The sequence below is a fragment of the Chrysochloris asiatica genome, unplaced genomic scaffold, assembly GCF_000296735.1.
Source record: "Chrysochloris asiatica unplaced genomic scaffold, ChrAsi1.0 scaffold00020, whole genome shotgun sequence".
Taxonomy (NCBI): domain Eukaryota; kingdom Metazoa; phylum Chordata; class Mammalia; order Afrosoricida; family Chrysochloridae; genus Chrysochloris; species Chrysochloris asiatica.
The window spans coordinates 15,972,042-15,995,352 of NW_006408538.1; the positions used below are offsets into that span (position 1 = coordinate 15,972,042).

At 47.7% G+C, this 23,311-nt stretch overlaps 1 protein-coding gene and 1 pseudogene across 1 annotated transcript in view; one reads left to right on the forward strand and one right to left on the reverse strand.

The window, feature by feature from the left end:
* Window positions 1-23,311, forward strand: part of CDH23 (cadherin-related 23) — a 569,346-nt gene that overhangs the window by 503,867 nt on the left and 42,168 nt on the right. The gene's annotated exons all lie outside the window — the stretch shown is intronic.
* LOC102821493 lies at window positions 22-2,023 on the reverse strand (annotated as a pseudogene).

Sequence of the window (23,311 nt, forward strand, 5' to 3'; positions counted from 1 at the left end):
GCTTCACTGGGTCACTCAGGGTCAGTGCTTTTGCTCCTGTTTGTGGGTCTTGTCTTGCTGGTGAATGCCATTTGCAGACGCAGAACGACTGAGGACCTGGGACTTGTCGGGACAGTTCCGCATGGCCTCCATGAGCTTTTCCACCTGCTGGGCTGGTCCAGCGCATCACACAGTGTGTCCTCTGTGCTGGTTAGCTCAGGCGTGGTGGTGAAAGGATCAATGAGGGAATAGCGCCTCTGCTCTGACAGGGATTTCTCTTTAACCAGCCTGGTCAGCTTCTCACGCAGGCCCTGGATGTTACCCTTGAGCTTCTCCTTGATCCGTCACTCGGCCTTGTGGACCTCTCGGCTCAGGTCCCTCTCAAGTCGTGGGGAGTGGTCGTTGGCTTCCAATATCAACACCTGCAGCTTATTCAGGCTTTGCTCTTCTTGGAGCAGTTCCTGACTGATGTGCACCAGCTGGCCCAAGACATCATGGGTCTTCTGGGACATGGCCTCCAGCTTGGCCTCCAGGCGCCGTTTCTCCTTCAGGATGCTGTCCATCTTCTTCTCTCTGGACTTACACTTGCTCTCCAGTGCACTTACTTGAGCCCTGAGCATTTCAACCTGGGTTGTCAAAGCGGTCACTTCTTTGTCCCTCTTTTTGAGCTTGTCCTGCAGGCCCCTCTTGAGCAGGTTGCCCAGCTCTAGCTGGTGCTCCAGTGTGACGCCTTCCATCATGGCCTTCAGCTCCCCAGTCTCCTTCTGCTGGGTGCCTGGGCCCGAGTTCAGCATGGTCTTGAGGTCCTCCACCAGGGGCTTATGGTGGTCAGGGGCCAGCAAGTCCAGCTTGGACTTCAACTTGTCCAGGAGCCCCATGTTTTCACTGGTGGCCTGTTGGACTTTGTCCTTGCAGTCTGCCACCTCCTGCGCGTACTTCTCGTTGGCCACCCACAGCTTCCGCACCTCGGTCTGGTAGGTCTTCAGCGTCTTCTAGTAATTATCCCACAGCGCCCCACTGTCCTGCTGCTACTCCTAGCTGGTTGACAGCAGCTGTTCGCGCAGCCAAAGGCTCTCCATGGCCTCAGGGTGGTTGGCAGGCGGTGGGTTCAAGCTCCTGGATCTCACAGCAGTGCAGGCTCAGCTCCTCCAACAGCTGCAGGACCCGAGACTTCTCAGCCACCATCATTAACTCCAGATCTCCCTTGGTGATGGACTCTTCCTCCACCCGGAACTGCAGGCCCTCCTCCTTCCACCTCTCCTCCTCCAGCTGGTTGGACAGGTCTACCTCCTTCCAGACAGTCTCCACTAGCAGCCGCACATGCTGCAGTTTCTCCTCTGCAGCCTTCTGCAACGTACTACTCATGCTGCTCCTTGAGCAGGGCAACCTCCTTCTCCACCTCACAGATGTGGCTGGTGGCCTTGGCTACCTCCGTTCATTCCAGGTCCCACTCAGCCGCAACTGCTCAATGTGCTGCTGCTTCTCCTTCAGCGCCTCTTGCAAGGCTGTTGTGCCCGAGATCTTGCGGGCATAGTACAAAGAGGTCTCTGTGAGCAGGCGACTGCGGTTGGGCCAGCCCCCCATGGAGGATGCCTCAGAGCTGATGGAGGAACTGCTGGGACTGTGGGTCAGCGCCGAGACCCCCATGGCCATGCGCTTAGTCTTCTTGACTTTGGCCAGGCTGGTGGATGGGAAGCCAATGTGGATTACCTTGTGGATGGGCGTGAAGAGCCCAAACTTGGGTGGACACTGGAAGTACCTGGTGCCCACCACGGCCCCATCATTCTTCCCAAGGGGCTTGTCCAGCTCCAAACCACACCACTTGCCCTTAGCAGTCTGTCTCCCCGACATACCACACTACACCAGTCTTCGTCCCACCAACCAGCACACGGTTTCCCAGGTGCAGGTCCTTGTCACCCTTCTTCACTGAGCCACTGTCTGACAGGTTTGAGTCCAACTCCTTGCCCATCTTGACCTAGCTGTTGAGGATGCTCTCCCACAGGGGGATGATGTGGCTGGTCAACGGGGGCATGGCTGTGCCCAAATGTCAGCTTGAGGACTAAGGTGCACCTGACCCAAGCCTTGGGTTTTTCAGTAACCTCATATGCATGCAAAAGCTGGACAGTGAATAAGGAAGACCACAGAAGAATTGATGCCTTTGAGTTATGGTGTTGGAGGAGAATATTGAAAGTGCCATGGGCTGCCAAAAGAACCATTAGATCCATTTTGGAAGAAGTGCAGCCAGAGTGTTCCTTAGAGGCCAAGATGGCCAAACTTCGTCTCTCATACTTTGGACGTGTTGTCAGGAGGGAGCAGTCACTGGAAAAAGATATCATGTTAAGGTGGAGGGTCAGAGAAAAAGAGGAAGACCCCCCAATGAGAAGGATTGGCCAAGTGGCAGCATCGATGGACTCAAGTGTGGCAACAATAGTGAAGTTGGCCAATGTTTGGGCAGTGTTTCGTTCTGCTGTGCATAAGGTCACTATGAGTCGGTACCGACTCGATGGTACCTAACAACAACAACATTGATAAGGTGGGCAGGTATTTCAGCAGAACTTGTTTGGCAATATGCCAGACTACTTTGTCAGCCAAAAACAAATACCAATTGCCGTAGAGTCAACCCTGACTCATAGAGACCCTATAGAACAGAATAAAACTACCCCTATAGGGTTTCCAAGGCAGAGCAGTCAGTCTTTTCCGAAACATCTTTCTCTGTGGAGCAGTTGGTAGGTTTGAACGGCCAACTTATCAGTTAACAGTCAAGCACTTAATTGCTGCACCACCAAGGCTCCTTAGGGATAATTTGTTGTTGTAAAGTGCCGTCCAGTTGGCGCCGTCTCATAGTGACCCTGTATAGGGTTTCCAAGAAATGGCTGGTGAGTTTAGACTGCTGACCTTGTGGTTATCTGTCCAGTGCTTACCCTACAGCACCTTATCAGGACACCAAAAAATAAGTACTATATTTAAGCCCTGGTGTGTCACTTAGGACCAGCACTAGACTGATAACCACAAGGTTGGCAGTTCAAACCCACCAGCTGCACCTCAGAAACCCCATACAACGTAGCTATGAGTTGGAACTGACTAGATGGCATTTAACAGCAGCAATTTTTATTCTCATTTCACTGATAAGGAAACTGGCAAAGAGAAGTTAACTCAGTGAAGACCACCACACAGGAAAGAAGTGTTAGCTAGACCTAGAATTCAAACTCTGACATTACTAAAGGAAAAACTCAGAAACTGGCAGCCCACAATCCACATCGAATCTGCAGACATTTCTTATTCCAACTTCAAAGTATTTACTTTATTTAAAGGATTTCTAAAATTTTGACTGTAGTTATTTACAAACTCTGACATCTCGCGTCTCTTAGAAAATCAGGAAATAAGACTAAACTGTGTTTCCCACAAGACCACCATCAGCCGGAGTTGAGTAGTGCGCCCCCTCACCTTTAGATGGAGCATTGGCACTCCAGTTTGCCGCTGTTCCATGCCCCACTGGCCTGCCCTGCTCCTTCACCATAGCTGCTTAGCCCTGTGAACAACTGACTGGTGTCCTTAGGCTGTAGCGGGTGGGACTCACTGCCATCACCTATAGAGTGGCTCAGAGAGGAGACGAGCCACACAAGGTCCCAGCAGAGCTGGGATAGAACCAAGTCTCCTCTAGCCAACCTGTGCACCAGGCTCATTGGAAGAGCCCCAGACAGCCTGGCTGCACTCTAAACTTTGTCCATGGTAGCCTGGACTTCCCCAACACAGGCCTATATGAGGGTAGGTGTGGCTGCAGAACGGTACTTGTGCCAAAAAATGAAGGTGTGGAGTAGCTAGGGACAGGGCTGTTCCCCCAGGAGCTCCCAGGAAGACCTGAAACCCACTGGAAGATGGACCCGTTATCTGTCCTGTTTCCCCTTCCCCAGCAGCAAGCCACATGGCAGCTCCAGCAGCTCCCAGCTCATACCAACGTGATCATCTGCCGCAGAGCTACCCTGGGCTAAGGGAACAGAATGCTGTTTCACCAGCTTTCTCAGGAGTTAACCTGGGGGTTACCAGAAGCACTGGCTCTGCAGACTGGGCTACAAGTCTGGGATGGGTGGAGGCAGGAGCAAGGAGAGCAGCCCAGAGCTGAGCAGGGGTGGGAGTGGCTGCTCGCTAAGTGAGAGAGAGGGGTGTGGCTGGCTAGGGCATGATGTGAGAAAGTTGGGGCTCATTTGGTGGGTGGAGTTGAGTGTTGATGTGAACAGGACTTTGAGGCAGGGTGGGAGCAAGCAGTGGGTTTCCAGCTGGGTACCAGGGCCCAAGTAATGGTGTTAGTGACCACAGAAGTGTCTGGACAGTAAGGGGAAGGGGATTGTCACTACTGGAGACATTTCTTCTTAAGCGTACCAAGGGGGACACTGAGAATGGGGGCGGGAGAGCACAGAGGGGGACATTGCTTAATATCTAACACCCTATACACATGCTACCCTACCCCACCCGCTGGTTTGGGGTGGGGGAATGCTATATATAAGTACAGGATCAAATAGGAATGGGCCAAAGGTCCACAGTGCTTGGGAGAGGGGAGGAGTAGAAGCCATCTTGTTTACTGCATCTGAGACTCCAGTTGGAATGAGACCCTGAACAGCCTATCCTTGGGAAGACACTCAAGGCCACTGTGTTGGGGGAACAGAGGGACCTGCACGTACCCACCCCGGACACCCATGATATTCCCCCACGATACCCCCCACAAGTGCTATGAGGAGATATAACTGTTGTTGTTAAATGCCGTAGAGTTGTTTCTGCTTATATATGAGGGAGCTTCAAAAGTTGCTTGGGAAGAAACCCATTATCTTTCATTCCATTTTTCCGTGAACTTTTAGAAGCCCCTCATACACAGCCCAGCTGGAATTCTAATTAGTTGCTGGAGGATGTTGCTTATTGTCCAGCACAGATCCTTTCAGACACCTGGGTCATTGTTGCAGACCAGGGAGAGTGATGGGGAGGAAGGCACTGGCTCCACAGTGGCCAAGAGCATGTAGGACCGGAAAGTGACCCTTGCTCAGAGATTGAATGTGCCCAGGCGAGAACCATCTAATCATTGTATTGGTCTTGGAGCCTACCCACTCACCCTTCACCTGTCACTGGGTCCTTTTACTGTGAACCAGGAAAATTCTGAGTCTCAAACCTGAAACTCTGCCCTGAGCCGTAAGATCTTAGGCCCCAATCCCTCTTTGCTGAGTCCTTGCTTCATGTGTGACCTTGGGCAGGTCGCATCCTTTATCTAGGTCTCCCTGTCTTCATCTCATCTTGAGAGACTCTCCAAGTGCCTTGGCCCCTTCCAGTTCTGAAAGTCTGTGGGACGTGGGAAGGGTCATCATTCTGATGTTGGAAGAAGAGAGCCAGAAATGGGCCACAAAGGTGATCACAGGTGATTGTGAGCACTTATATGTTAAAGGGGCCCTGGTGGTGCAGTGGGTTAAGCATCAGGCTGCTAACTGCAAGGTCAGCAGTTCAAACCCACCAGTTGCTCCACAGGAGAAAGATGAGGTTGTTGGCTCATCTGTAAGGATTTAATCCCAGAAACCCTAAGAAGCAGTTCTGCTCTGTCATAGGACCACTATGAGTCGAATCTGTTAGGTAACAGTGGGTTTGGGGTCACTGTAAATTGGAATCGACTGGATGGCAATGGATGGGTTTGGTTTTGGTTGAGGCACTTGTTGGAAGACACTGGCAGTGCAGTAGCAATAGTCTCGCCTTACTGAGGAAGACCCAGGTTCCTTCTGAGCCAAAGCGTCTCATGCACGGCTGCCACCTGCCTTGCAGCTGAGCAGTTTTCAGTGGAGCTTTCTAGATTAAGGTGGATTAGGATTGGTAATCTACTTCTGAAAATCAGACACTGAAAACCCGCTGGATCCCAAGGTTGGGATCTACAGGTGATCGTGGGGCTGGTGCAGGGCCAGGCAGCAGCATTTTCGTCTCACTGCACACAGGGTCTCCGTAAATCAGGACAGCTAGCAATGACAGGCAATTCTCATTTAAGTGCTCCAGACAGAGGTATTATCATGCCCATTTTAAAGAGGAGGAAACAAACTAGAAGTCAAGGGACCTGCCCAAGACCACACAGCCAGTCAGTGAATCAATTGAGATTCTGCACCTAGAATACTCTAGGATGAGGGCCAGAAAGATCCCCCAACTGCACTCTCACCCACAGCAAGTAAGCCTGCCACCTCATTCTGCAGCTAGGAGACAGTGTACCGACCTCTAGTTGACCTCTCCTCAAAGCCTTTTTGGGCTGCCTCAGACCTAGAATGAAAAATCATTCTTACATTCACAAATATTTGCGAAGATCCTAGCGTAAATGATCCTAAAGTGCAGAGGCAGGAGACGTCTGCTGGAATTCAGGGTTGCTTCTGCCACTTCCAAGCCATTGGACCCTCTGCCTCAGAAAACCTTTGCAGTACAGGGCAAAGAAGTTTTTATTTGGCATCTTCTTGGGATGCCAGTCTTTGTGACCTTCATCTCTTTCAACCCAGCAGGCACCTCATGAAGCCTGTGGGTGTGCACGGGATGGGTGTGTTTGCATGTGTGGTTGTGGGCAGGCCTGCCTTTTTTTTCCTTCATGGGTCTGTGTTTACCCTACTGTCACCAAGGTAACACCCAGATTTTGGAGGTGGGTCCTAGCTTGATTAGTCAGGACTGGGAAGCCCCACCCAGACAGCTGAACTTCGTCCAGCTGCTCAGAGTTGTGGAGTAAACAGTTCGCAGTTGCCCGCCCTGCACTGGATGCAACAAAGCCAACCCTTGCCTTGCCATGTAAACAGACATAGGGCCTTGTCTCCAGTTCCTGCAGGCCCCTGACCCCTGGGTGCTCCAGGGAGTATAGGGAAGGGCCAGGCTCTGTCTTTGTCAAAATACAGTGCTCAGAGGAAAACAGAGGTAGGGACCAAGCAGAGCTTGAGTCCACCAGCTCAAAGCTCCAGGAAGTGCCCCTAGGTCTAGGGGCTGAGGGTTTGAGGCCATCAGGACACCCACAGGGCTCTATGGCCAGCAAGGACAAAAGGGCATCTCAGATGTGTTTATTGATACCTGCCCCCTCAGGAAGTGTCCATTCACATCAGACCAAGGGGGCCGGGAAGGGGAAGCCAGGCTCTATTGGAGGAAACACCACTTCCAGCACCTTGGGAATGTGGCCATGCATCCAGGGCTGGAGGCTCCGGCAGTAAGCCTCCCCAAGGATGGCCTGGGCAGCAGCCCAGTGGATATTTCTCTAGATGACCCCTTTCCAGATCCCCCAGGCCCTCCCTGAGGAGATCTGTAGCAGCCCAGCCTACCACCTTCAGGATCCTATGCTGGGATCAGGGTCAGCTCTCCTTGTGACCCTGCCGCAGTGCAGAGGCTCACTGTTGGGAGTTGTTAACAGCTGACACTTATCTCGGAAAGTTGATTTCTTAATCCTCAAAACTACAGAGAGTTTAAGGCTCACAGTTAGTAAATGGTGGTGCCAGGACTCGAACCCGGGTAGTCAGAAGTCCTGAGTGGCACAATGAAGTGCTCAACCACTAACTGAGAGGTTAACAGTTCAATCCACCTAGCAATGTCTCAGAAGGAAGTTTGGTGATCTCCCAAAGGCCATGAGAACCCTATGGAGTGCAGTTCTACTATGAAACACATAATGTCACCATGACTCAAAATCTACTTGGTGGCAACTGTTTTGGGTTCTTTTCAATCTGGCTCCTGAGTCTGAGTGCCATCCGCTACCATCTCGAGTCTAGTGGCAGCTAGCAGCTGACTGGAAGTGCCACCTCCTTCCTGCAGATGGCAGCTGGCCTGGGTTCTTGTAGGTGAGGCTGCCGGTTTCCCTTTCCCTATGGTTTCTAGGACAGCTGGCAGGGACCCAACGTGGGGAGGATACAACTGAAGCTGCTTTTTTATTAGCTTTGTTTATTAGCTCTGACTTGGGAACAGGGCTTGGAGAGGCCCTCAGGCCCCCATTGATCTCTGACCTGTCAACTCTAAGGATGGAGAGCACCCCTCTCTCCCGTTTCCCCTTCCCCTAAGAGTGACCGCTCCCCGCATGGTGATGAAATTGCTCCTGGGGTGATGGAGAAGAGTCAACAACACGTATAACATACAGTTTTACTTTTCATTTTAGGGCTTTAAATAACATTGAATCATAAAGAGAGAAGACTGTATTCCCTTTTCCATTCTGGTTCAGTCCTAATTACATCAAAAAGAAAGCATCAGTTTGATGCTACTATGTCTTCAAAACAGCTCTGTCACTTGCTTATTTCCTTTTTTGTTTTTGTTTTTTGTCAAGGGACACAGATTTCAGGGTCTAAGCCTACCTCAGGCCATAGTTTCCAACTAGAATTTAATTCCCTTATTTGGGTTTCCTATTAATGTACTTTAATGATTTTGTTCTATTTATGGCAAGTGTTACTGGTTTTCCATTTATGGCAGCGATATAAAGCTTCCCTTTAAAATCTGTTTACTTAAGAAAATGAGTGACTAGGTTTAAAGGAAAAACAAAGTAAATATGATAGGCAGTTGCTACAGGAACTGAAAAAGGTGATGAGAGAATCCCTGAAGCTCAGGAATCCTTCAAAAGTCTCCCCAAGACCATCTCACCCAACCTGTCCCTTGTACAGAAGGGGGGGCGTGTATGTCTATGGCCCCATGATGAGTGAAGAGCAGAGGCAGGACTTAGCCCCAGGTCCCCATGGGAAATATAATCTGACACAAAAACGTTAAAGGAGCTGAGCCACTTGGTCAATAGCAGAGCAACTTTATTGTTGCCTGGTGGATGAACAAGATGGCGGCCATTGTCTTTCTCTTTAGAGAGAGTCAGCCAAAGTAAAGATGCTGAATGTAAGGGTTCAATGCAAGAAAGATCCCACTGAGATAAGCAGACCTTAGACTGGACTCTCCCCTCTCAAGAGAACTTAAGGGGAGGACCTAGAAGCACCCCCTTGGACATGGCAGGCAGTAGCTACCTACAGGGGGGTGGTCGGACTGTGTACTCTTCAGACATCCAGGATTCCGGAAAACCCAGTCCCAGTAAAACCAGTTAACGCCTTAGCATGCTTTCCACACACAACAAGGAGCTTAGATGGAGGGTAAATGGCATGTCATTTCCAGAAGCCACAAATAAGATAGTAGTAAACAACACTCACATGTTCCAGGTACCTTTAAATGTTCAATGATTCCTCCCTGCAGCCTTCTGAGGATTGCACTATCCTCGCCCTCACTTTAGAATGGAGAGAACGTACTCCAGGATGCTAAGGAATTTGTCCAAAGCCACAGAGCAGTAAGTGGACAGCTTAGGATTTGAACCGAGCTCTGGCTGACTCCAGAAACCAAACTGAAGAGAGTATTCAAAAAAACCTTGTCACTGGGGCTTTGGACCAATTCTAAACAGTTCAGCCATGGCTGACAGAAGCAAGGGCAGTGTGCATGTCACATTGCAAGCAAATCTCTTGCCCATCAGATTTTGAACTGAGTAGGAAACAGGCAGCAGTGAACTGTTCAAAGATGGCGGCCAACTGACACATATTCAAACGCAGCATGGTTGGCCACCATCTTTGAGTGGGGCACCACTGCCTGTTTGCAGTAAGAATGTCTTGGGAGTGCCAGTGCTGCTGCTGAGAAGCCTAGGGATCCATTGGATGCCTCATTGCTAATCCCGGATCACCCTGCCCTGAGACCTCGAGCCTTGTGTTGGATATGTGCAGCTTGTCAGTTCCTACTAGATGGGTCACTGCCTACAAACCAGGTGGACAGTGGAGGACCCCTCCTTTCCTTCTTTCATTTCCTTAGTGCCTAAGATCTCCCGTGCTGCGTACACACAGGGAGGTGGCCCCTTCCTGATAGTGTGCCCTCTGCCTCGGTTCCATTCTCACAGAGAAGACCAGGCTCCTGCAGGGAACCTTTGTCCTGCTTCTGTGGAGATTGAAACAGCAAAAGGGTGTTCCTGGGGGCAGCTGGCCCAGTTCAGTGAGGAACTCCCCACTACTGCTGGTGCCTGGTTGTCCCATGGCATTGGGAGATGCCTCTTGCCCATGGGCTGGCTCCAAGACTATTTTTCTCCACCCAAGGGTCTCTGGGTAATGGGGTATGTGAATTTCCTAAACCCCGACCATCACTGCCTCACAGACCTGTACCACCAGGATACTCAGATTGACTTTCCCTCCAGGGGAAGATGCTGCAGGTGGTGGTGGGGTTTCCCCTCCCTAGATCTAGTATACCCAATGAGTGTGAATGTGTTAGTTCTAGAGTTTGGGACTCCTGGGTCAGTGGTCAGCCTGTGAGGGTGGGGCATGGATAGTAACTCTGCAGGCCCTGGAAATGCCTGTAGGGTAAAAAGAGGTTCCACCACCTTTGGGCTCTAGTGGAGCTCTGGCTCTGTAGGTGCGTCCACCCCGTCTCACCTGAGTCAGGCCCATTAAGCCCTATACTCACCACCACCAGTATCCTTCGTGCTGGCCCAGCTCCCAAGAGCTAGGGAAGAGCCCTGTACCAGCTGCCTCCCAAACATAAGAGCTTTGACGGGAGCCATCCGTCATGCCCTGGGAGTCCTGGCACCTAAGCAGTGAACAAACAGGTCTTCCCTGATGCTCCAGGGCTCTAGGAATCACACCAACTCACAAAGCTTCTGATATGCCTGTGACTGACCTCGCGTCTGTTACCTGCCTCATTGCACACAGTACTAGGTAGTGTACAGCAAAGATCCACTAACATGCCCACAATACAGCAGAGAATACTGAGTCCCAGAGAAATGGAAACCTAAGCAAATTCTCCTCACCCCATCTTTAGGAGTCAGGCAACTTCAAGTCACATGTCTAGCCCTAGTCCTCTACCTGAGCTGGACCCAGGAAGCGATGACCCTTTGGAACACCAACATCTCTGTGGATGAAGTCTCCTGGCTAGGTACAATGAGGGATAGGGAAGGTCTTGGTCTCCTCTCTGAGGCTCCTCTGCCTCTGGCTGGTTCTCTAAAACTCAGTTTCTCAAATTGGGGCTGCTGAACAGAGAGCACAGCCCAGCAAAGTGAAGGTCAGAAAACAGGGAGGATTTCATGGGGTCACTTGGGGAAGGATGGGGCAGCGCAGTAACTTCTGCAGGTCCTAGAAATGCCTGTAGGGTTAGAGGCCCAGCACCTTTGGGCTCTAGTGGAGTCCTAGCAGTAGTGGTTGGTCACTGACCTTCCAGCTTACCACTATCCCCTAGTCCTTCTGGAGACTGTTCCTTGCCAGCAGCCTGTGGGCTTGGTGCTGGTAAAGCTGTGTCCCTCCTCCCCCTACCCAATCTCAGGGACAGCTCTCTCTCCCTTGGTTGTCATCCTGGGAAACATCCAGACAGGGCAGACAGCTCTGGTCTTAAGGGTGTGGGCTTCTTGCTCCTTACCAGAGGCCCAGGCCAGCCTCTCAGTGCTGAGAAAACAGGCTGTCTACAGGCATACATTTGTTTCTGAGGCATCTTTCAGCTTCTTCCTTAAACTGTTCTTCCTAGGGCCCATTGGGTCCCTCTGCCAAGCCCTCCACCTCCCTGTTCCCTCCCTCCAACTCCCTGCATGACTCACACTTTCCCTGGGCCCTCCCCATAAAGTTTGGTCCCACAGGCTGCCGGCTAGTCCCCTCTTTAAGGTCCAGGCTCTTCGGTTCTCAGCAGGCCAGCCTGGCTGTGAGGACCTGGACCTCTGCCCTGGTTCCCCTGGAAGCCACTGCAGTTGTGGTAGTCTGGCCTTTGGAAGCAGAAACTGGTGCTCCTGGTGGGGAGCTTCTGCATTTGATCAGAGGAAACTGAGGTCAGACAGATGCCACAAGTTTATCAAGGGCCCAAGAGGGGCTCCTGGCTGATCTGTGAGTGTCCCACACAGGTTGTGAGCTGTACAGTCTCACTAGGGGGGGCTGGGGTATCACCTGTCCACTCAATCTAGGCCATCTAACCATTAGAATAGGGCCATGTCTGAGAGTAGGGCAAGTACCCATCTGGACTATTCCCATCTCTGGCTCCCAGTGCCCAGCAAGGCTCAACCAGAAGTGTCACCAGGACATGGGGCATTGGCTTGTGAGTGCCACATACCCCACACCCTCCAAGACTCTGGAGCACCTAACAGGCGCAGTAGGGAAATGCCACAGGTGTCAAATGCTGATCACATCTAGAACACACAGGGCTGCCCCCACCCTGCCCATATCCAATCCTACAGAAGCTACTCATGTCCCGGCTCACTGGGCAGGGGTGGTGGGACAGGCAGTCAAGGGAAGCAGATTTGCTTGTTGCTCCGAAGGCAGTTGGAGAATACAGATGTGCCCCGTGCCCAGCCAGGGCACTAGGAAGAGATGCTGCTACACCCTGCCAGATGGCCCCAACAGAACTCTGTGCCACAGGTTTGAGGGTCACAGGAGGCTGAGTGAACAACCAGGACTCCCCGAAATTACCCGCGGTCCCCTTCAGGGCTCTTCCCGAATGCCCATACTCTCACCGCCTGTCTTACCTCTCGAGGCAGCCAGGAAGAGAGTGAGGAGCAAGGGCCCCCAGCGCCGGCCTCCGGCCTCGGTGCAGACGTTCATGTCGCCGCCAGGCAAAGCGGACTGCAGCCGCGCAGAGGGACTGGTGTGCTGGGATCGGGCAGGACGCGACCGGCCAGGGAAACCTCCCTGCAAGTGAGTGAGTGCCAAGCAAGCGGCAGAGTTCGGTGAGCGGACCGAGCACCGCCTGCTCTGGAGCGCCCCCAGGGGGCAGCGGGGAGTATTGCCAGTCCGGAGAGCCCAGAGGGAGGGGCTCCCTGAGGCCCTCTCCCCGCATTCCTCAGAAGTGGGGAAACTGAGGCCCAGACAGAGGAGTAAGTGGGTGTGCTAGGGAATCAGCTCCTCTTGACGGATGGTTGAAAGCCCTTTCTATTCCTCCCGTTACTTTTTGGAAAGCCGGTGTAATTGTTAAACAGCCTAAAAGATATGTAACTTAGTAACATTTCTAATGAGAATGGTTTGTGTCTACCCTCACCCATCAGCCTTTTCTTTTTCTGGGGCTTACTTTGTACCCTACATCCCCCAACCCAGTCCAGGGCCTGGTATGCATGATAGACGTGATAGGAATGAGTAGATGAATGAATAAATAAATCTGACCTTGGTAGGGTTCTAGCCAAGTTGGAGTCATGGTGTGACTCTGTAGGATAAGCACTGTTTGAACTGCAAGTTCAGCAGTTCAAACTCACTTCTCAGAAACTCTATACGGGGTCACTATGAGTTGGAACCGACTCAGTGGCACTTACCAGTCAATTTGGGACAGGCTTGGCTGTAGTAACTTGTTACCTGAGTGGGCCAGGAACATCCTGTGCAGATGTATACCCATTGCTCATTAAACAGGCGCTGACTTACGTACAGTTCGGCCAGCCTATATGGGGACACACGTGTGTGTCAACATGAGTTGGTGTACTCATAGACTATCACAGCTCCTGTTTCCACAAAGCCGCAGATTACCTCCCACTTTGCACCAACTCTCCCTCCATGGTGGCCCAGTGGTTCTAGAGTGCACACCTGCATTTTCACCTTGAATACCTCTGCTCCTGTGCAGTCTGTCAGCATCTCTCCTCACCTCTTGTCCAAATTCTTCTCACCCTTTAGGGTTCAGCTCAAATCCCAGACTCCTTCCAGTCCTTATTGTCTGTACACCCCCAGCCCCGCCAACTGTCACACCAGGCTTGGGGTTACTAACCCGGCAAAAAGTCTGGGTTTGTCTGCCCTCAACTATGCCATGAGCTTCAGGGGGCCTTATGAATAGCAGTGGAATATTGTCAGATATAATGCCTTAAGTTGAGCCACTCAGAATATGACTGGGGAAGAGCTGCCTCCTCAAAGTACAGTTGACTATATGATGTGACTGGAGCAAAGCCTTCAGGACCTTTATTTGCTAATGGAGCAGAAATAGCTGCAAATATCCATTAATAATCAAAACATTGAATGTACAAAGTATGAATCTAGGAAAACTGGAAGTTGTCAAAAACTACATGGACCACATAAAGATTGACATCCTAGGCATCAGTGAACTGAAATGGACTGGCATTGGCTATTTTGAATTTAAAAAATCATATGGTTTACTATTCCGGGAACAACAAAGTCTAGAGGAATGGCTTCACATTCATTGTCAAAAAGAATATTTCAAGATCTTGAAGTATAATGCTGTCTGTGATACGATAATATCCATATGCCTACAAGGAAGACGAGCTAATACCACTATTATTCAAATATATACATCAACCAACATCTTCAGTCTGAAATTGATCAAATATGCAATGAAGATGCATTGATCATTACTGGTGATTGGAATATGAAGATTGGAAACAAAAAGGATGGATCAGTAGCTAGGAAATACAGTAGTGATGCTTGAGATCACATGATAAAATTTTGCAAGACCAGTGAATTATTCATTGTAAATACCTTTTTTTCAGCAACATGATTATTCACATGGACCTCACCAAATGGAATACACAGGAATAAAATTGACTATATCTATGTGAAGAAACAATTGAGAAGCTCAATACCATCAGCCAAAGCAAGGCTGGGGACAGACTGTGGAACAGTCCGTATTTCAAGTCCATATACAAATTCAAGCTGAAGCCGAAGAAAATGAAAACACGTCCATGGGAGTGAAAACATGAGCTTGAATATATCCCACCTGAATTTAGAGATCATCTCAAGAACAGATTTGATGCATTAGACTCTAATGACTAAAGACAAGAACAGTTGTGAGATGACATCCAGAAAATCAGGAAGAAAGCAAAATGGTCATTTATAAGACAGGAAGAAAGAAAGAAAAAAATTAGTATCACTAGAGAGCAGAATGGTTAGGAAAACAGGATCCTTCCATATGCTGTCTACAAGAAACATGCCAAAAAGATGAAGACAGAATGATTAATCAATAGCAGAATGATTAATCAAACTTTGGTACATACACACAATGGAATACTACGAAACATTGGAGAGTATGGTGAATCTGTGAAATGCCTCACAACATGGTTGAACCTGGAGGACATAATACTGGGTAAAATTAGTGAGTCACAAAAGTACAAATATTGTATGAGACAAATGTAATAAGTTAAAATACATATACACATATATTCTTGATAAAAGATTCTATGATAATTATCAATGGAGAAAAGACTGAAGTTGTTTAAGACTTCATTTTGCTTGGATCAACCATCAATACTCATGGAAGCAGCAGTCAAAAAATCAAGCGACGTATTGCATTCGGCAAATCTGCTGCACGAGACCTCTTTAAAGTGTTGAAGAGCAAAGATGTCAGCTTGAGGACGAAGGTGCACATGACCCAAGCCATGGTATTTTCAGTAACTTTATATGCATGTGGCAGTTGGACAGTGAATAGAAGACTGTAGAAGAATCAATGCATTTGAACCTATGGTGTTGGAGAAGAATGTTAAAAGTACCATAAACTGCTAGAAGAACAAACAAATCTGTGTTGGAAGAAGTACAGCCAGAGTGCTCCTTAGAAGCAAGAATGGCGAAACTTTCACTCTCATATTTTACACATGTTATCAGGAGGGATCAGTACCTGGAGAAGGACATTATACTTGGTAAAGTAGAGGGTCGGCTAAAAAGAGAAAGACCCTCAATGGGTTGGATAAACACAATGGCAACACCAGTGGGTTCAAACGTAACAATTGTGAGAATTACTCAGAACGGAATAAGGTTTCAGTCACTGTGAATCAGAACTGATTGAACAGCCCTAACAAGCATGTACAGTTCAGTGCCATTGATGACATTTTTCAAGTTGTGCAACCCTTTTCACACTCCTTTTCTGAGGTACCCTTCCATTCTTAACATAAGCGCACTGCCCCCTAAGGTTCCTGTCTAGTATTTCTAGTTGCTGTTGTCATATAGATACGTGTGAAGAGAGCATAATGTTCAAAGCAGGCATTTTTTACTTGTTAGGTTCAACTTGTGTTCAATTTTAAGATTTCAGAGAAAGTTTTTGGTTTAAATTTTCTAGATTATTTCAGGGCAATAATTTCAGTAATTATCCATAGCTCCAAAAAGTCTAGAGTCTGAGAATTTGAAGTTGTATCTGCATTTTCTCCCTTTTGATCTAGATTCTTCTATGGAATCTTGGATCAAATGTTCAATAATGGTAGGCACCAATCAATTCTGGTTGCGCGGCAAAGAGTTCATGGAAGCAATTTGCCGCACATTCCATGTTTTTCTCCTATTCCTGACTCTCCTTCGTTATTCTAGGTGAACAGAGACCAGTTGTGTGCCTTGGATACTGCTTGCAAGTTTTTAAAACCTTAGACCCTACAAAACTAACTAGAAGGAAGAACACAGAAGCATTAAATCCATTATTAGGCCAGTTAACTAGAATGTCCCATAATACAAATGACCCTAAACTTCCAAGTCAAGAAAACAAATCCCACTTCACAGCCCTACCTTTAGTTGATGTGATTTTTCCATCACCCTTAACCTCTACTTTCCTCCTCCTTTCCCATCCATTGGTGTTAGGTGCCTTCAAGTTCATTCTGACTCACAGTGACCCTATGAACAACAGAATAAAACACAGCCCAGTCCTGTGCTAGCCTCAAATTGTTTTTTATGATTGAGCTAATTGTTGCAACCACTATATCAATCCCTCTCTTTATGGGTCTTCTTCAAACATGATGTCCTTCTCCAGGGACTGGCCTTTCCTGATAACTTGTCCAAAGCACATGAGACAAAGTTCTTGTCTTCCTTGCTTCTAAGGAGCTTTCTGATTGTACTTCTTGCAAGACATCATGTTTGTTCTTCTGGCTGTCCATGGTACTTTGAATATTCTTAGTCATTGTCACAGCAGAACAAACTGACAGTGGTGGTCCCCTCCCTGGTAAACACTACTAAACTTTGTTCTCTACATTTGCCTGTTCTTGGCTTTTTCTGTAAATACGGTTGCACAGTGTTTGTTCATTTGTGATTGACTTAACCACACTCAGTATAATGTCTTCACGTTCCATCCATACTGTAGCATGCATCAAGGCCACATCCTTCCTACGGGCTAAATAGTATTTCATTGCATACATGTATTGCATTCTGTTTATTCATCAGTTGATGGACAGTGAATATTGGTGTACATGACTCTTTTTGGGTCTCTGATTTCAAATCTTTTGGGTCTAAACCCAGGGGTAGAATTTCTAGGCTATATGGTACTTCTGGAGTCTTGGTGTGGTGCTGCAGGCTAATGTGCTGGACCACAAGGTCAGAGATTCAAACTCAACCAGCCATTCCTTGGAAACCCTATACAAAGTCGCTATGGTCAGAACAGACTTGATGGCATTTAACAACAACAACATGATAGTTCTGGGGTATTTTTTTGTTTTGTTTTTGGTGGAAACACCACGCTGTTGTCCACAGAAGCTGTACCATTTTGCATTCCACCAACAATGAGAAGGTTTCCAATATCCCCACCTCCTTGTCAACATTTATTACTTTCTATTTTGTTTTTGTTTTTTTCCTTAACTATCCTAGTGGGAGTGTAATGGTATCTCATTGTTTTGATTTGTGTCTCCCTGATGGTTAATGAAGGAGTCCTGGTAGAACTGTGCGTTAGACACTGAGGTGCCAACCACAAGATTGGGCATTCAACCTCTTCAGCCATTCTGTGGGAGAAAGATGAAGCTATCTGCTGCCATAAAGATTTGTAGTCTCAGAGTCATAAAGAGCAGTCCTATAGGATCACTGTGATTTGGAATCAATGGCAGTAAGTTAGGTTTTTGATGGCTAATGTCTGAGTTTGGTTAACTATTTGAATGTGAAATGGTGAAATGTCTATTCAAGTCCTTTACCTGTTTTAGAATTGGGTTATTTTTTTGTTGTCAAAGTTTTATGTGTATTTCAGTTAAGAGATTCTTGTTGGATTTATGACTTCTGGAGATATTCTTCTGGTGGGTAGCTTGTCTCCTCACTTTTCTTGATACTTTTTTGGCCCTTTAGAGATCCCACGCTCACAGGCGAGCCCTCAGGCTAAAGGACAGAGGACAACAAGAGTTCAGCTATATCAGAAATGGAATGGGACTGAGTCTCCCCAGGGGTGGTGCAATTCAGGTGTCAGGCTCTCTGGGAACTTTCAAAGAGTTCCTTCCCTGCCCTCACTCTTGGGGATGGGAAGGCCACCTGAGAGGTGGACTTACGCAGACTCAGCCCCTTGGAACCAGGGAAGTCCAGTGGGATGGGCTGACAGAACATAACCGCAGGGCCTTGGGCATAATCCTGACAGTGGGACCCATCTGGGAGACAGCAGGAGCCTTCCTGCTGGTTGAAGGCAAGCTTTCATCCACTGAGAGGTACAAAGTCAGAGCTGAAACCAGGTGGGCACTTGGCTTTCTCCCAACCCCAGCTGTCCTTGGACAGAGGTGAGGCTGGGTCCCTGTCCCCAAACCTCCCTTCCTGTCCTGACCTGGCTCAGACCACCCTTGAAATCCAGATTCCTTCTACTATAGGAGCCTAGCAGGTGGATGCTAAGAGCCTGGGATTTGGGGGAAGGGAGAAACTGCCCTGCCACCCCTTTCCAGAAGGCTAGAGCAGCCCAGCCCAGGCCCAGCCCTATTCACACTTCCTTCCTCACACAGCACAACCCCCCACCTCAGCCTCCTGGGGTTGCATCAGAGTGAGCAGCATCTGTGAGGAAAGGAGGTATTGCCCAATGTGAGGGCTTGGCCCAGAAACCTCAAGCACTGCTTTCTCAATGGCAGGGCAGGGCAGGAATAGCCCAGCAGAGAGGGCCTTTTGGAACATTGATTTTCTCTTCAATCTAGAAGCCAGAAGAGATTAGACCCACCTTCCCCCACCCAAGCCCTAGGACTGGTATCAGAGCAAGAGATTTGAGTAACTGAGACACACAAACACACACAATGTTAGACCCACATTCAGAGTCTGGAAATGAAGCTGGGAAAGGGAGCCCCCTCTGCATCCTGGCTTCCCCTGTGAGGTTGGAGTACAACCCCTTCCGTGCAGGACAGAGCTCTTGCTAGCTGAGGAGTTAGGGGGGCTCAGTACTGGGCCCCATGGGGTAAGAGTACATAGCTGCATCAAGGACCTTGCAGAGCCACTGGATTAACACTCAGATATTTGAGGTTCCCAAGTCCTGGTGTGGCACTGTAGGACAAGTAAGGTCAGTTTGAACCACAAGGTCAGTGGTTCAAGTTCACCAGCTGCTCCTCCGAAACCCTATACTGGGTGGCTTTGAGTTGGAACCAACTCTGTGGCTCTTAACAGCAACAACAACAGCCAGTATTTACAAGTTCTGGTGTGATGCCTGTTGGGGATTGTGGGAATAGTGAAGAGGCCACCCACCAGTACGGAGTGAGCACAGGGCAGGCACAGGGCTAGGACATTCCCACTCTTCAGTGGCCTGTAGTAGTAGTGTTTGAGACCTGAAAAAATGTCATGGCTCAAAACGCCAAAAAGAAACAAGATCCTGCTTAACACCTACCCAATGTAATCTAGCAACTTTAGTAATTATGATGCTTAGTGTCTATAAAACTGTCTTTACATTCAAGGACAAGTTGCAGTCTAGGCTTTTTAGTATTGAAAATTTAGTAATTTTCAAGAGTTCTCTTGAATTCCCAGTTATGTATTTTATTTTCCAGTTATGTATTATAATTGCTAGGAAATGAGAAATCAAGATGTTCATCTTCTAATTGGAAGTCCTGCTGTGGCACTGTAGGACTGCTAAACACAAGGTTGGCGGTTCAAACTGACCACTCATTCCTCAGAAACCTTATAAGTGGTCACTCTGGGTCAGAACTGACTCCATGGTACTTAACAACAACTATTTGTGTTTGTGTGTTAAAAATATATAAAAAGAACATTTGCCAATTCAATAATTTTTCATATCAGTTGTTAGGTGCCATCGAGTCAGTACCAACCCATAGCGACCTTATGCACAGCAGAACGAAACACTGCCGTGGGCCAACCTCACTATTGTTGCCACACTTGAGTCCATTGATGCTGCCATTTGGCCAATCAATCTCGTTGGGGGTCTTCCTCTTTTCCTCTGACCCTTCACCTTACCAAACATGATATCCTTCTCCAGCGACTGTTCCCTCCTGACAATATGTCCAAAGTATGAGAAAAGAAGTTTGGCCATCTTGGCCTCTAAGGAGCACTCGGGCTGTACTTCTTCCAAAATGGATCTATTGGTTCTTTTGGCAGTCCATGGCACTTTCAATATTCTCCTCCAACACCATAACTCAAAGGCATCAATTCTTCTACGGTCTTCCTTATTCACTGTCCAGCTTTCACATGCATATGAGGTTATTGAAAATACCATGGCTTTGGTCAGGCGCACCTTAGTCCTCAAGCTGACATCTTTGTCCTTCAACACTTTAAAAAGGTCTTGTGCAGCAGATTTGCTTAATGCAATACGTGGTTTGATTTCTTGACTGCTACTTCCGTGAGTGTTGATAGTTGATCCAAGAAGAATGAAGTCCTTGACAACTTCATTCTTTTCTCCATTGATAAGAATGTTGTTTATTTGTCCAGTGGTGAGGATTTTTGTTTTCTTTACATTGAGATGTAATCCATACCGAAGGCTGGATTACATAATTCAGTAATATATTTCAGTAATATTATGTTATTTGTGTTGCACACCATTCTCACTGTCCTTTTCCAAATGAACAGAAACCAAGGGCCTTCTAAACATTGGCTCTTCCTCTTTCCCTACCCCACCCCCCACTGCTGCTAATAGCTCAAAAGTTTGTGTTTTTCTGCACTTGCCTAATTCATGTAAGTGAGAGCTGGGCCCCACTACTATTTTTAGTGTAAACAGCCACTGGTACATTATGGAGACCAAACCCAACCCACCCCTACTGCCAATGAGTTGATTCCATAGGAAGGAGCAGAACTGCCCCCACCCCCCAAGAGTCTGTAAAACTGTAAATTTTTACGGGAACAGAAAGCCTCCTCTTTCTGTTGCTGGTGTTGCTATAAACCCCCGACTTTGCAGTCCAATGTATAACCCGCTAAGCAAACAGGAGAAAGATATAAAATCCATATGCGATTGCCAAGATAGCATGTGAAATTTTAAAGGCATTTCTTTCTGTGTCTGTCTGTCTCTCTGTCTGTCTCTCTCTGTCTGTCTGTCTGTCTCTCTCTGTCTGTCTGTCTGTCTCTGCCTGTCTGTCTGTCTGTCTCTCTATCTGCCTGTCTCTGTCCGTCTCTATCTTGTCTGTCTCTGTTTCTCTGTCTCTGTCTCCATCTGTCTTTGTCTCTGTCTCTTGGGATTCTAGAGATCAAGTCAGGTTTTTTAACAGACAGAAAAGGCCTAGAGAAGGATGTGGCCTATTCAAGGTCACACAGCTCTATTCCAAAACTGCCAACCCAACCTGCTTTGGAAACAGTATTCAGCAACTACCTAACCCAAGACTCCCGTTCAGAGCCAAGATTCCAAAGGATCATTAACTTTTCAGGGGCAGCACCAGCCTTCCTGGGGTCCAGGTCCTTTGTCTGTCTGTCTGCTGCTGCAGGGGTAACTCCAGAATTAGCCAGGCCCCTGAGGAAAGTTGTTCACAAGTTGTCTACATTCAGCTGTTTGAATCACCGGTTTTCTGTTCTCTGGCCTTGGCAATGTTGTTGTTGTTAAGTGCCGTCGAGTCGGTTCCGACCCATAGCAACCCTGTACAGGGTTTCCGAGGGTGTAAATCTTTACGGGAGTAGAAAGCCTCATCTTTCTCCCACGGAGCAGCTGGTAGTTTCGAACCGCTGGCCTTAAGGTTCACAGCCCAATTCGTAACCACTACGCAATAACCTAACCATATTCTCACTACAATGACAGCAGTTGTAGCTGTTATCATCTTACTGCCTTGTTGGTCAATTTATTTGGTTCTGAGAACTGTCATAACAAGTTCCACAAACTGGGTGACGTAAAACAACAGAAGTTTGTTCTTTTGCCGTTCTAGAGTCTAGTAATCTAAAATCAGCTTGTCAGCAGGGTTGGTTCCTTCTAGAAGGTCTGAGCGAGAATCTAATTCCATGCTTCTCTCCTAATTTCTGGTGGTTGCCAGCAATTCTTGCTGGTCCTAGATTAGTAATTGCTTCTGCCTCCATTGGCACATGGCTTTCTAAGTCTTCACGGATCCTTCTTGTAAGGACACCAGTCATTGGATTTAGGGCCCACCCTAATCCAATATGGCTTTATCTTAATTACACATTTTTTTTAAAAAGGAGCCCTGATAGCACTGTAGGACAAACACTAGACTGCTAACCACAAGGTCAGAAGTTCAAATCACCAACTGTGCCAAACAAGACAGATGAGGCATTTGCTTCTGTAAAGATTTACAGTCTCAGAAACCCTATACAGGGTCACTTTGAGTCCGAATTGACTTGATGATAGTGAGGCTTTTAAATCTTTGTGGGAACAGAAAGCCTCATCTTTCTTCCATGGAGCGGCTGGCAGACTTGAGCTACGGACCCTGTGGTTCACAGTCCAGTGCTTATCGTATGGAGCCACCTCACTCTCCTTCCAGTGCATATGAGGTGATTCAAAATATTAGGCTTGGATCAAGTGCACCTTAGTCCTCAAAGTGACATCTTCGCTTTTTAACATTTTAAAGAGGTCTTTTGCAGCAGATCTGTCCAATATAATTTGATTTCTTGATTGCTTCTTTCATGGAAGTTAATTATGGACCCAAGTACAATGAAATCCTTGACAACTTTAATATTTTCTCCATTTATGATGATGCTGTTTGTTGGTTCAGTTGTGAAGAGTTCTGTTTCCTTTTTGTTGAGGTACATTCCATACTGGCGGCTGTAGTCTTCAATCTTCATCAGTGAGTGTTTCAAGTTTGCCATTTAGCAAGTAAGGTTGCCATTGAGTCTTCTCCAGTCCTGATGCCACGTTTATCATATAATCCAGCCTCTGCGATTGTTTGCTCAGCATGCAGATTGAATAAGTGTAGTGAAAGGAGATAGCGCTGGCACACCTTTCCTGATTTTATACTACGCAGTAGAACGACTGCCTCTTGGTCTATGTGTAGATTTTCACTGTGTACAAATTAAGTGTTCTGGAATTCCCATTCTTCAAAGTTACCCATAATTTCTTATGATTACATTGTCAAATACCTTTGCATGGGCAATGAAACAAAGGTAAACATCTTTCTAGCCTTCTCTGCTTGCAGCCAAGGTCCATCTAACATTAGCAATGATATCCCTTGTTCCATGTCTTCTTCTGAATCTGCCTTGAATTTCTGGCAGTTCCCTGTTAATGTATTGCTTCAAATGGGTATTTTTTTTTTTTATTATCTTCTGAAAAATTCTACCTACATTTGATATTGATATTGTTCAATAATTTCTATATTCTTTTGGATCACCTTTCTTTGGAATGA